This window comes from Balaenoptera borealis (genome assembly GCF_965194805.1).
Source record: "Balaenoptera borealis genome assembly, chromosome: 8".
Classification (NCBI taxonomy): Eukaryota; Metazoa; Chordata; class Mammalia; order Artiodactyla; family Balaenopteridae; genus Balaenoptera; species Balaenoptera borealis.
In genome coordinates, this window is record NC_138865.1 from 107,946,512 (window position 1) to 107,961,600 (window position 15,089).

General features: G+C 42.9%; 1 protein-coding gene and 1 long non-coding RNA gene across 5 annotated transcripts in view; one reads left to right on the plus strand and one right to left on the minus strand.

Moving 5' to 3' along the window:
- Positions 1-4,796, minus strand: part of BRINP1 (BMP/retinoic acid inducible neural specific 1) — a 504,031-nt gene extending 499,235 nt beyond the window's left edge. Inside the window, exon 1 of the mRNA XM_082402242.1 lies at positions 4,646-4,796. The gene's annotated coding sequence lies outside the window, so the exon portion shown is untranslated. The remainder of the gene's footprint in view (positions 1-4,645) is intronic.
- Positions 4,797-5,040: 244 nt separating this feature from the next.
- The window catches only part of LOC309633439, a 147,611-nt gene continuing 137,562 nt past the window's right edge, over positions 5,041-15,089 (plus strand). For 2 of the 4 annotated variants that reach the window (XR_014247518.1, XR_014247519.1), the window contains exons 1-3: positions 5,041-5,645; positions 5,745-5,807; positions 10,772-10,841. This is a non-coding gene — a long non-coding RNA (uncharacterized lncRNA). The remainder of the gene's footprint in view (positions 5,646-5,744; positions 5,808-10,771; positions 10,842-15,089) is intronic. The other 2 variants (XR_014247520.1, XR_014247521.1) reach the window with 2 other exon arrangements.

The window sequence follows — 15,089 nt, forward strand, 5'->3', positions numbered from 1 at the left end:
CTCCTTGGGCTTATCCTGCCTGGGGCTCTCTGAGCTTCCTGAACTTGGGTGACTATTTCCTTTCCCATGTTAGGGAAGTTTTCAGCAATTATCTCTTCAAATATTTTCTCAGGCACTTTCTTTCTCTCTTCTCCTTCTGGCACCCCTATAATGCTAATGTTGGTGTGGTTAATGTTGTCCCAGAGGTCTCTTAGACCGTCCTCATTTCTCTTCATTCTTATTTCTTTACTCTGTTCTGCAGCAGTGATTTCCACCATTCTGTCTTCCAGCTCACTTATCCGTTCTTCTGCCTCAGTTATTCTGCTAGTGATTCCTTCTCCTGTATTTGTCATTTCAGTTATTGTATTGTTCATCTCTGTTTGTTCTTTAGTTCTTTTAGTTCTTTGTTACATATTTCTTGTATCTTCTTGATCTTTTTCTGAGGTGTCGGATATCTTTACTATCATTACTCTGAATTCTTTTTCGAGTAGATGGCCTATCTCCACTTCACTTAGTTGTTGTTCTGGGGTTTTATCTTATACCTTCATCTAGGACATATCCCTCTGCCATCTAATTTTTCTCTCTGTGACTGCAGTTTCTGTTCTGCAGGCTGCAGGATTGTAGTTATTCTTGTTTCTGCTGTCTGCCCCCTGGATGAGGCTTGTGCAGGCTTCCTGGTGGGAAGGCCTGGTTCCTGTGCACTGGTGGGTAGAGCTGGGTCTTGTCCCTCTGGTGGGCAGGGCTGTGTCAAGGGGTGTGTATAGCAGCCAACTGTGTGCTCAGGAAGACTTTAAGCAGCCTGTCAGCTGATGGGTGGGGCTGTGTTCCTGCCCTGTTGGTTGTTTGGCCTGAGGCATCCCAGCACTGGAGCCTACAGGCTGTTGGGTGGGGCCAGGTCTTGGAGAGAAAATGGCAGCCTCCAGGAGGGCTCAAGCCAATGAGCAGTCCCCAGGACTACCACCGTCAGTATCTTTGTCCCCGCAGTGAGCCACAGCACCCCGCCGCCTCCACAGGAGTCCCTCCAGTACTAGCAGGTAGGTCTGGCCCAGTCTTTTATGAGATCACTGCTTTTTTCCCTAGGTCCTGGTGCTCACTAGACCTTGTGTATGCCCTCCAAGAGTGGTGTTTCTGCTTCCCCCTGTCCTATGGAATTCCTGTGATCAAACCCACCTGACCTTCAAAGCCAGAGTCTCTGGGGGCTCCTCCTCCCAGACCCCCAGGCTGAGGAGCCTAACAAAGGGATCATAACTTTCACTCCTGTGGGAGAACTTCTGTGGTATAATTATTTTCCAGTTTTTGGGTCACCCACCTGGGGGGTATGGGATTTGATTTTATCATGATTGCACCCCTCCTACTGTCTTGTTGTGGCTTCTTCTTTGTCTTTGGATATAGGTTATCTTTTTTGGTAGTTTCCAACATTTTTTTGTTAATGGTTGTTCAGCAGTTAGTTGTGATTTTAGCGTTTTCGTAAGAAAAGGTAAGCTCGCATCCTCCTACTCTGCCATCTTGTCTCCATTTCTGAAGATATCCACTTTTAACCCACTCTAATCGTGTCTCCATGCTGCCAGTAGTATAGCATTTCCTATATTCAGTTCTGATAAGCTTCTTTGTGATGGATTTGTATTATGCCAACTTAACTGGCACTACATTTCCCAGAATTCCCTTTACTGGATACTTCAGGATGAACATGGGCCAAAAGACATATCTTGCACGATTTGGGAGGCAGAATTTAAGATGTATCCATATTCTTTTTATATTTGGAAGATCATTATAAGGTCCAAGGTGCTCTTGCAACTTCTGATAGTTAATTTTATGTGTCAACTTGACTGGGCCACAGAGCACCCAGACATTTGGTCAAACATTATTCTGGGTGTTTCTGGATGAGATTAACATTTGAATCAGTAGACTGAGTAAAGCAGATTGCCCTCCTTAATGTGGGTTGGCCTTATCCAATCAGTTGAAGGCCTGAACAGAACAAAAAGGCTGACACTCCTGTGAGTAAGAGGGAAATCCTCCTGCCTGATAGTCTTAAGCTGGGACATTGGGCTTTTCCTGCTTTCAGGCTCAAACTGAAACATCAGCTCTTCCTGGGTGTTGAGCCTGCTGGCATTCAGACTGGAACTATATCATTGCATCTCCTGGGTCTCCAGCTTGCTAACTGTAGATCTTGGAACTATCAGCCTCCATAATCCCATGACTCAATTTCTTATTTTATGTGTATATATACACATGTATGGTTCTGTTCATATACTCCTAATGGTTCTGTTTCTCTGGAGAACCCTAATGCACAGCCCACACATGTGCTTGTCAGCTCACCTGGTTAGTGTAGGGTCACAGACAGGCCCACAAGCTCCTCCTGCTTTCATGAATTTCCTTCTCCAGCCTCTCCCGTTCCTGGGACAGGTCTGTGTTACCTGGGACAAAGAATGTCATCCTCCCCCATCAGAGCTGGAGACTAGGGGCTGTGAGAGGCTAACATGGTTTCCAGTCTCTCCACCAGGAGTCTCACTCATTCTCACAGGTTTCAGTTTGTCCTTGCCTCCTCTATTTTATGTTCATCTTTACTTCCCAGCTGCCTGCCCTGTTAACTTCAAGCTCCATCAGCAGACACAAAAGGAAGAGCTTCACACAAACTGTTTAACCAGCTCCCAAGATTGCATAAGGTCCCATCCCTATAAGAAATATTCTGCTTCTCTGATCAAATCTTGACTGATATTTTATCTTAATGTGTAAAGGCCAATATCCTGAATGTGGTCTAAAGAGGGACCTGCATGTGATGACCCCCATACCCTTCCTGCTTCATTTAATGCTTCTCTTCAGCCATAATGGCCTTCTATTTTTCTGTTCCTTAAGTATATATGCCTCAACGGCCTCTGCATTTCTACACATGCTGTTCCTTCTGCCTAAAATATTCTCTTTTGTCTCCTTCTGCACCCTTCAGGTCTTAGCATAAACATCACTTCCCAGAGCAATCTCCAAAGAATCTACAGAATTAGGGGATTATCTCCTTATAACACCCTATAGCATACCACCTTACCACTGTAATTATTTATGTAAACATATATAATTTTATTTTTTTATATCTTATAATAAAAACAATTTTTTTGATGTATCCACAAGTGTCAAAAAAAATGTGTTCAAACAGTTATAATTGGTATGTCTCATATAAGCACTAAACACACTTGAATAATGTGTCAATCAACTTTATACACACTCTGCTTTGTAATAATCCTACCAAAAACAATATCAAATACATCACTTAAGAGTAGGTATGTTAATATATTTTTTCCCAACTAGATATCTGACAGATGCTTCTGTTTAAGGGTTCTTCCCTAGATAAACAGGAACACGCCACAATCCACCATAAAAAAAAAGTTGGAAGGGAATTTGCACTCCACAAGGGGCAGGGTGCTGAGAGATAAGGGTTTTGTTCCACCCTCACTAACTAGCCCATTTGGAGAGAAAATGCTCCCAGCGGAACGGGAAGTACAGCTAAGATAAGTCTCACAAGTTGTTTAATTCCCACCTTCGCATCTTCAAATCCTTCAGGTATTATCTCTTAAAAGATCCAGACACACTTCCGAAATGACAGGATGGGTAAAAGAGAAAGATCCATTATGCAATGCTTCCAAACAGACTACATGGAACAGGATCCATGAAGATGGAATCACACCCAGGCAGGAGTCCCCGCAGAAGGGGATGGCTTCCCAGCTGAGCCAGAAAACCTTCTCCATAAGGTTAGGCCTCTAGGTGAAGATTCGCGGGCTGCGGTTCTGACTGGCTAACTGGGTGATCTCAGGCAAATCACTGAAGCTCTCAGAACCTCTGTGTCCTTGTTATTTTTAATGCAAGACAGCATCTATTTCATAGGGCAGACCTTAAGTGGGAATGTGCAGTAAGCCCAGGTGCTGGTCCAAATCACTTAGTCGCCAGTACACTATGGACGGCGTTCCTGCTGCAGACCGAGCAGTTAAAGGGCAACCCAAACCCCACTCCGCACCAGCTGAAATGCCAGTGGTCTCTATTACACGGCCAGTGCCCCATCACCAACGAGCAGAAAGAGTGGTTACTGGCATCGGAAATCCGGATCAAAAATATTCTTTGGACAATCTAAACAGCTTCAGAAAAAGATTCCTAATAGGATCCTTTTCTACCGCAAGACACAGTTTTCACTTGATAAAATTCTGACATATCCTATCACATCGTAGAACCGTGGACTTTTGGCCAACTTCTCCTGTTGGGACCATCCTTCTTGCCCCGACACTGCCCGCTGCTGTCCAGCCACAACCTGCCGGGCACGGCTCCCTTTAGTATTTAACTTCTCTGTCCAGAGCCAGGACAGAGAGCAACCAAAGCCAGAGGGGTCCGGCGTCCGCGTCCTGCCCAGTACCCCGGCCAACGCCACAGAGCCATCCCCTCCTGGCCCCTTGGGCGCCCTGTGCAGTGTCCCTGGTGCAGCCGGCCTCGCGGACCAGCCCCGGGAACAGCCCGGACCCGGCCGAGGCCTCCCAGGAGCCGGGACTAGCGGCCCGGGAGCAGGAGGCAGCGGCCTAACGGTGGACGGCCTCCACCCCCAGTCGGGAGGGGCCGCACCCGCAAGAGACCCACACCCGACGGCCGCCCCCACCACGTCTAGCTGAGACCTGCCTGAGACGTTCACACTCACCGTCCGTCGGCCGTCTTGTCACGGAAATGCCTGAGGGGCGGCAAAGGGCCGGGCATTGGGTCTGAGTCACGAGGGCGCTGGGCGCTCGGGCCTAGCGGGCTCCGTCTTCGCTCCGGAGCACAGCGTTAGGGTGCTCGGCGGCGCCTGAGGTCTGGGTTACGTCTGGCACCGGGGTTTACGTCAGAGGGGGGAATGACGGGAGGGCTTACCACACGGGTGTTTACGACTGGAGGGGTTTACGACTGGACGCCTGGGTTACGTCTGAAGGGTTTACCTCTGGGGGGCGGGCGGGGGGTTATGACTGCGGTATTTACGACTTGCCCCGGGTTTACGACTGGCGTGTTTGTTTACGTCTGGTCACCAGGTTTACGTCCGGGGGCGGGGTTTGCCTGGGAGGGTTTATGCCTGAGAGGTTAAGGGTTGGTTACCGCTGGTCCCCGTGATTAGCTGTGGGCCTGCGTTTACCTGTGGGCCTGGGCTGACTTCCAGTTGTGGGGTTACGTCTGGGCCCAGGGCCTATCTGGGGTGTTTACATCAGGCCTGAGTTTACGTCCGGGCCCCCTGGGTTTTGCACTGCCACCAGGGGCCGCTTGTAGGTCATGCAATTATGTTGGGCTCGTGGGACTCACGCTTCTGGGTCCCTCGGCATTGTATAGATTTACACACTTTAAAAGCTGTGCCTGAGGATCCAGCTTCCAGCCTGAATCTTGCTGCGGACTGAGATCCCCTTTTGAGGTGCTGACGGGACTTTGCACACCCTCAATCACCGGGCGCCACCGGAGGTGAAGTACACTGCTTACACAATCACAAAGCTTTGAGAGACACCCAAGGGCCAGGGCAGGGTGGAGCAACAGGGTTCACCTCCTACATCTACTCCTTCCAGACTGGGAGAAGAGCTGTTTCACCTAATGCACAGAAACCAACACAGAGAGTCCAGCAAAGTGAAGGAGCAGAGCTGCACTGATACCCTGGATGCCCTGGGAGTAAGACCCTGACCGAAGTGGGTGTAACTGCTTGTTCTTGCTTGCACTTCAGGGCCCACGAGCACATCTTGACTTCAGAATCTTGCTTATATTTAACCTTTTTGTGTGTAATGCAGGTGCTGAGCTCTTTGGGTCCAAGATGCTTCCAGTGACATCTGATGGATTCATCTTTGTGCAAGGTGAGGCCTGCCCCCACTGAGAACTGCTTCCTTCCGAGCTCAGTATCTTGAGCTTTTCATTGAGGAGTTTGAAGCTGGTAAAATGAGATGTAACTGAAAGGATATAACTCTGGAGAAGCCAGATGGAAGGGATGCATAGGACAAAATGTGGGGAAGGGACTCGGTGCTTCTGTGCTCTCCAGGTGCACCACTCTCCCCAAAACTCCACGTGCTCACCATCCCAGAAGCACTCGAAACCCCCTCTTTTTGGGGGGCTTCATTACAGAAGGAAGATTGATTAAGTCATTGGCCATTGGTGGTTGATTCAACCACCAGCCCCTCTCTAAATGTATATAATTTTACATATATATCTTCCTAAACAGTCATGTCTATTCTTTCTTCCTGCAGCTCTTCACATCCCCCTAAACACTCAGTACCCAGCACTGATGGAACAACTGTGGATGGCTAGCGCATTCATTGTTAGTCTTCTCCTTTGCTGGTTAAGCTAAAAATACACCCTACAACTGTTCATAGTGAATTTTATTTATCATTTTCCTTCCATCGTGAACACATCACGGACTTACTGTTTACATTTTGTTGTTAACAATTTCATGATGAGAGTTGAACATTTTGTTTGCCAATTAACTTGGTCTTCCAGTCAGTCCAATTTCTGAACTTCTGACCGGAAAAAAAAACTGTTGATTTACTCAACCTTGAACTCACAAGTTCATTGACCACTCTCCCCAGTACATCCTACCTAACCTTGAATAGTAGCTGTGTTGACTTCATCAGGAATGTTACGGGAATAATGTTACTGCATTGCCTGTTTTTCTAGAGATCCAAAATGTGTTTTATGGAGGAACATGCAAGAAATATGACTGTGGATCCATTAGCAGCCATTTTAATAGTTTATGATTATTCATTACAATTATATTTTCTCTATTTTATTTTTTAATTATGATCATCAGTAGAATGCCCAGATTCCATATAGTTTAAGTTTTTTTTTTTTTTTTTTAACTTTGAGAGTGCTACTGGGAAGAGTAGAATTCAGTAGACGGTCAATGATTTCACATATTTGGAAAGAAGAAAGAATTGTGTAACCTTTTCAGCACGTCTTCAACTTTCTGTTTTTCCCTCACCTCGATTTCTTATACTCATGTTTCAAGGGATTTCTTTAAAAAAATAGAAAGCAATTGCTTTCTAGACGTTAACCATTGGGGAATTTGAAAAACCTTCCAGATGGGAAATATATATGAAAAATCTCATCTCAGTGAAAAATAAATCCCTCAAATAGAGGCATGTAATGAAACACCTAATTCACTCCAGCTATACTGGTCATATTGCTGCAGTATTATAATGCCAGATGACTCTTTTAGCACCACGGACAACAGCTGGCCTTCCATCAGGAGCGTCTGAAAATGAATGCAATACTATCATTTTCCAGTAGAAATCTGGCTAGTATTTGAAGTCCACTGCATGGCATACTCCTGATATTCATGCCCAGCAATTAGTGATTTTTAATAAGATGTTTTAAAAGTATTTTATTGTGTTTATTCTCCAGATATCTAGGTTGCTATCAAACACTGAAAAACTCCTTCAAGAGTCATCCAATTGCAACAGCAAAAATCATTTTCCCAGTCTTTTTTTGTGACCTCTCTGAAATTTTGCCACTAACAATTATGTCCCTTATAGCAGAATTTTTTTCCCTTTAGCTTTTTTCTCCCACAGCCATAATATACATTGTTAATCTGCACTCCTTCCTTTCACCCCAACTCCTTCTCGTCTTTTTTCATTCCTTTACTTATTTTAACCTCTTAAATGCATTGCCTTCCCCAAAGCATGTTATTTTCATTATTTTTCTCCTTCTAAGTACTCTTTTCTTTGGAAATCTCTTCCAGTTTCATGGTTTCCATCATCACCTCTGTACTGATGACTCTGAAATCTCCTTCTCTACCTTTGGCCATCCTTCTAAGCACCATTGTTACATTTCCAACAACCTGCTGGATCCCTTCCAGCTGGGTGTGACTGATACTGCAAATATGTCTTAAATGAAGCCTATCATAGTCACTTAAAAACCTGCACATCTTTCTCTGTTTCCCACTTATTTATTTGTGCTCTCCCCCTTTGATTAAACTCATTTTAGAGGCTAAAAGTTATTTTTTACTTTCTTCTCTCACATCCAAACAAATGTAAAGTCTTTTTCATGTGACTCCATAATAAGACTGTCCATGCTAACCAAAACAATTCATTAGTGACCTAGATTTCATTTCCCACAGGGAAAAGCACATATGCTTTACCATACTGTTATTGTTCACTGGGGGTTGTGTCTAGCTCCAAGGTCAGGGAGCATCTCTGTCTCACAGAAGAACTGCTATATGCCCATCTTAGTGTTTCTACCCTATTTCAGAGCTCAGTTCCTTTTGCCTATTCTCTTTCAGTAAATCAGTATAGTAGAAGGAACTTAAGACGAGAACCCCCAATGTGAGTTCTAACCTCTTACACTGACTACGACTGTGTGAATTCTGTTGGCATCAAAATTGTCCCAGATATAGAAGTGGGGATGGGAATAAAAATATCATAGAATTGTCATAACAATGAAATGAATGGACACAGCAAAGTGATTAACCAAATGCCTAGTACATAGTAGGGCTTCCACGAATATTACTTTCCTTCCCTTTCCCATTCTAACATGGATCTCTGTTTCCAGTCTTTGTATTCTAATCCATATTAAGCAGTATTGCCAAACTGATCTTTTCATACTGCTCTTCCAGTAGTTCTATTTTGGTCTCACTGACTGCTGAATAACATTCAAATTCCTTAACTTCGTTATCAGTTGACTAGCCCCAATCTGCACTTCCAACCTAACGTCCTATTCTATCTGGTTGAAACTAAAATAAATACTAGCCTAAACTTTGCATTTCCTAACATCAAGCCTTATTCATGCTGCTTTTGTCTGTTTGTTTTCTTAAAACCAGGGATGCCCTTCACATCTCCAAATCCGTGTTTTAAGTCTCAGTGCAAAAACTACCTCCTTCGTTATTATATCCAGGATCCTTTTGCTAAATAAGATCTCTTTTTATTCAAAATTTCCATAGTGATTTAAGTAAGCTTTTCACATGGCATTGAATCTGTTTTACTTTTTTGACTTCATATTTATGGTCATTATTCATATTCCCAACTGGACTGTATGTTCTTGAAGAACAGGAAGCATGCGATCTTCATTTCCGTATTACACACTCTACGTAACATGACACCTTTGCATTGTAAGCATTCAGTAAATACTTGGTATAACATGAATATTCTGTCAATTCTCTTCATATTTATTTATACCATCTCATCAGAGAGAAACTCTTGAAATCAAGAAAGGGCCCCAAAGATGAAGAAGCATTTGAGGTAAAATATCAGTAATCCTATAGACCCATACTAGTTATAAGGAGGTCTAATAGCTTGAGGAATGGACTCTGAACTGCTGCCCTTCTCAGGTCAGGATGATTCTGGCTTAGATTGGTCATACATATACAAAAACCTTCCTCTGCTCCTTCCTTTCCCAGCTAATTGAATAAACTTCTTCCATTAAATAGACATGTTCCCCAACCTTAGAGCCAGATACAACCCTGATGAACAAAACAGTGTGGTAAAGGGGAAGCATGCATGCTTTCTCCTATGGGAAACAAAATCTAGGTAAGAGATGAATTGCTTTGGTTAGCATGAACAATCTTATTATTGCTTTTATTTTTTTTATTGGGGTATAGTTGCTTTACAATGTTGTGTTAGTTTCTGCTGTACAGTGAAGTGAATCAGCTATATGTATACATGTATCCCCTCTTTTTTGGATTTCCTTCCCATTTAGGTCACCACAGAGCACTGAGTAGAGTTCCCTGTGCTATACAGTAGGTTCTCATTAGTTATCTATTTTATACATAGTAGTATATATATATCAATCCCCATCTCCCAATTCATCCCACCCCCCCCCTTGGTGTCTATATGTTTGTTCTCTACGTCTGCATCTCTATTTCTGCTTTGCAGATAGGTTCATCTGTAGCATTTTTCTAGATTCCACATATATGCGTTAATATACGATATTTGTTATTCTCTTTCTGTCTTACTTCACTCTGTATGACAGTCTCTAGGTCCATCCACGTCTCTACAAGTGACCCAATTATGTTCCTTTTTATGGCTGAGTAATATTCCATTGTATATATGTACCACATCTTCATTATCCATTCGTCTGTTGATGGACATTTAGGTTGCTTCCATGTTCTGGCTATTGTAAATAGTGCTGTAGTGAACGTTGGGGTGTATTGCTTTTATTTTTGAAATGTCATTGGATACAATAGAATAAAAAAGTTATTATCCCAACTCTCCTTATAATTTTCCCTTCTCCACTCCCATCTTTTTGTCTTCAGGAGCATGCTAGTATTTTGTCTCGAGGAAGATTAAATTGGAAAAGGGGCCTCGAAAAGTTTAATTTAAGAAATCATGGTAAAAGAATGTCTCTTGAGACAAACTTGGACTAGGGATCAGTCTGGTTCTACAGAGTGGGAGACAAGTAAAACCAGTAAAATCCCCTAGGATTTTGTGCAGTCTGCATTTTTCAAGTACAGTCAGCCCTCTGTATCCACAGGTTCTCTATCCGTGGGTTACACATCTGTAAATTCAGTTAGTGCTTGGTTGAATCCGCGGATGCAGAACCTGCAGATGTGGAGGGCAGATTTACTAAGCCATTTTATATATGGGACTTGAGCATCCACAAATTTTGGTATCCATTGAGGTCCTGGGACCAGTCCTCTGCGATTTCCAAAGGTCCACAGCCACAGGGATGAGGGTCCTAGTTGCTATATTATCAGAAGGTATTAATAAAGGTAGAAGTAACCATCAAGTAAGTGCAGGGCAGTCTTTGCAGTTGGAGGAGGAAGAAGAGAAGGAGAAAATTACCTCATCTTTGGGATAAAGGTTTAACCAACATTCTTTCCTTTCCTGTTTAGGTGCCGGAAATAAGACTGAGAGGCAGCGCCTATGGAACAGTGACTGAGAGCATGAGACATCCAGAAGCAGGTAAGAAGTTCTGAAATACTTTGTTGAGATATTCTCAGCTATATATTCCATGGTACCTAAAGGTCTCTGGACAGGTCTTTTCTTTTTCTTTGTGCTGCCTTATTTTGGTCCAGGAATACCTTCAGTTTAGGAGATGCATTTACTTAGGGATGGGCGGAGACAATGCAGCTTTGTTTAGAGGACACAGGGAGCTGTATGCTGGGCTTATTGTAGGCCACAGATGGGGAGCACCTTGCCTTTAGGCTCCTTCTAGATGGCCTAGAACTGTCCCTAGGAAAGGAAGTCAGAATTGAAGTCAGGACTATGAAATGTTTTGTTTTTCTAACAGCGTAGCCTAATGTTTAGAAGATAGGTTCAAAAAATAGCCTGCTAGGGTTTGAATTCTGAATCTGCCACTCATTAGCTGTGTGGCCTTGGTCAGGTCAGTTAGCCTCTCTGTGCTTCAGTTTCTTCAGCTGTAACATAGAAATAATAACAGTAACCTACTTCTGTGAGTTGTTGTGAGGCTTAAATAAGCTACTTCATGTAAATCATTTGGAACAGTGTCTGGTCCTTAGTAAGTTCCGTTAGATTTGTTTTCATTAGTTACTTTCTTCCTCATTATTCTTTGATGGTTTATGGTTGGAGTTTAGCAAAACCAGGGTACAAAACAATCCTCCAGCAGAAATTCTTATTACACTTGAACAATCATTACCAAATATTGTGTGAGTATGGCTTTTCTGTAGGTATATTAAATCAGGATCTGTTTGCAAATTTTAGACCCCTCATATCTTGCATTTTACTCAAGAGATGTGTTGATGTCCTCTCCCTTGTAATCAACACCAATTAAACGATGATCCTTGAAAACAGAAGCTTAAATGAGACCCTCATGCATAAATTGGTAACAGTCCATCCATTCTGTGGACATATGGGCTTTAGTTGCAATCTAGTTCTTGGAAACTGATTTATAATTAAACCATTTTACTTGCCTAGAAAATATTACAACTTGTGTTGACTTGAGTCACAATATTTGGAAAGCACCAGTTAAACAAACTGTGTTGTATGCAAGGGAAACTAAGTCTCCCTGGCGTAAAAACAACCCAGGGGTGGACAATTAATCAAGGGGTGTGGTCAGTTATATACTCAGTATGGCCCCTCTGGTACCTTAATCCACATTTCCTGAACCATCATGGTAATTGGCTAGTCTCTGAATTTGGGCTAAATGATGTGGGTAATGGTGACAGAAGCCTTTTCCTGAGGGCAGATTTACACTCTCATCTTGGCAGAATCAACTATTTGCTTTGTGATTGTGGAAACATTTGGAGAGAAACATTAATTTTCCATCCATTAACTTTGGTGGATATGAACACCCCAGAGGGAAAGATGTGTGAAGCCGCTTAACAACCTTTTGGCTGTTAGGAAGGTAAAAATGTTTCGAAAACATTTTTTCTTTGCAAAAGAAAAAATAGAAAAGGAAAAACAATGATTGAATCAGGATATTTCATCTTTTAGTGGTTTTTTTTTTTTAAAGATTTATTTATTGATTGATTGATTGCTATGTTGGGTCTTCGTTTCTGTGCTAGGGCTTTCTCTAGTTGCGGCAAGCGGGGGCCACTCTTCATCGCGGTGCGCGGGCCTCTCACTATCATGGCCTCTCTTGTTGCGGAGCATAGGCTCCAGACGCGCAGGCTCAGTAGTTGTGGCTCTCGGGCCCAGTTGCTCCGCGGCATGTGGGATCTTCCCAGACCAGGGCTCGAACCCGTGTCCCCTGCATTGGCAGGCAGACTCTCAACCACTGCGCCACCAGGGAAGCCCATTTAGTGGTTTTTTTGTAAATGTTTGCACCACCTCAAAATGCATCACTTTTCTGTAGGCATGACCTATTTGGTTTATTTGCTACCTAGGTATAAATTAACCCAATGGTCAGTCCAAGTACTTAATAACAGGTCTGCTCTTTTTAATTATACATTTTTCTCCTCCATAGGCCAGATACATTATGTTAATAATGACTGAGCAAAGGAAAAAATTGTGGGTTGAGAAGAAAAATAAGTGGATAAAATAATAAAATTGATTTTATTTTTGCACTGCAACCTTTAGGCTAAGTAAAGCTGAATCCAAATCCATAGGGTCTTGGAACTGATTGTATGTGTATTGGAAAAGAAGATACTACAGTGAGGGAAGATGGGGTGATGGAGGCAGGTCAAATGATCTCTGTGCTCTGGGATGGAATGAACCAAAGTCAAGGTAAAGCTGCATAACCTGAATATTTGTTCATTCCACCAACAAATAAATACAGCATCCTCAAACAGCCAGTGTATACTAAGCCCCATGCCTGACACAAAGGATATTTTAGTTGAGGGAGACAGATGTGGTCCTTCATCTCCCTATGGCTTACAGCTTAGTGGAGAAATTAAACAAATAACTAAACACACAGTAGAATAATAACCATTATGACAAGTGCTACAGAGAAAAGAAGACGCTATGTGAAAACATGGACCAGGGTGGCCTGGCCTAGCATGGACATTGGGAATGCTTCCCTGAGGAAGGGGTGTATAATTTGATGTCAAGGGGTTCTTAAGTGTGGTTGAGTGTGTGGATGTGGGAGGGGGGTGGAGAGGGTTGATGGGAAGAAAAGAATCTGAAAACTCCAGGGAAGGGGAGATCCATGCAAAGGCACTGGGGCAGAAAGGAACTTTACATATGGAAAATGGCAATGGGAATGGAGACAAGAAGAAGGACAAGAGAGAATTAAGTGGAGTTTGGGACCTGGTGCTGGGAAAAGGGTGTAAAAGCCCATACCTCAACTTTGCTCCATTCTCCCAGAAATAGAACTAGGTTTTCCTTTGAAAACCCAACATATTACTGACTTTTACCCAAACCCTTTCCTATCCAAGTCACTTTACTCATCTGCCACCATGATATACCGGGAGGCTCACACACTCACTAATGATTCACTTTCAGTTTTGTTTTGCCTTTACTGGTTTGTACAAAATTAGAAGTAAACTCCCTGTTTTCAGGAATGGCTAGGAAATACAAAGTTCTGGTTAATAGGGAAATGCAAAGCATGCCATATGAGTCTTACTGATTTTCAAAGACATGGCACACAGCATGTGAGAGAGAGAGAGTGAACAAAAGATTTAAAAGTACCAGGGAGCAGACTGATGGGTCTCGCTTGCAGCTCTGTCATGATGCTGGATTGAAACCTTGACAAGTCACCAGTTAGGTTAGAAAGAAGAAGTTGAGAACACGGGTTTGTGGAGTTCAATGATCCTGAGTGTGAACCCTGCTCTCCTAGTGAGCCTGAGCCTCTACCTTAACCGCTTTGAGACTCAGTAACCTCATCTGTGAAATGGAGATAAAATGCCCACCTCACGTGGTCATTACAGCAATTAAATGCAATCACACATGGGAAGTGCTGAGTAACTTACCTCTAGCAATTATTTTTCTGTGAATTTTGTTTTCTCAACTGTACGCTGAAGATAGTCAACGCTTTTCCTGCTTCGGGGAGTTGCTGTAAGGGTCTCAAAAGTGAATGCATGTAAAATGTTGTATAATTTTTAAAAGACATTATGAGAAAGTCATCCTTATTAGTATTGTTATGCTATTATTGTGTGTGTGTGTGTGTGTGTGTGTGTGTGTGTGTGTGTGTGTGTGTATAGACTCTAGAATGTTGTGGTCCCTTTAGTCTATCGCATAGCACCACTGTACTGTAGAGGTGGCTACAGAAGGTATGTGGAATTGAGTTAAATCCACGCTGACCCCAGGGCATATCATGAAATCTATGTTCTCAAGATAAATCCAGGTTATCAGCTTGTTGACTTGTAACTTTTTTTTTCTTTTCATTTTTCTATAAAAGCAGAATGTAGACAAGGGCAAATGCATTCTTGCCAGGTAATAAGGGGTTTGGGTTATGGAACAGCAGGTGAGCTGGCTTTCACTGTACTGTCCATGTGCAATTACAGTCTATAAAATATCTCTACTTAATATGTACCTCTGGATATGGACTTGTCTCCTTTATGATTCAGTCTATTCAAAGATTTGTGGAAGGACCTTTCTTGACAGTTAGACAGGGTTGGGGGTCATCGTGTGAATTGATTTGAAAGGCACTGACCGTGTTCCCCAGTTATCCCTCCCACGGCTTTACAGTCCCTAGAATTTAATCATTAAAATTGATTCCTATGGGTCTTGACAGGATTTCAGTGATAGAAATAAAATGCAAGAGCTAGAAGTACCTTAGATATCATTTGATGCAACTCCCTTATTCTATAG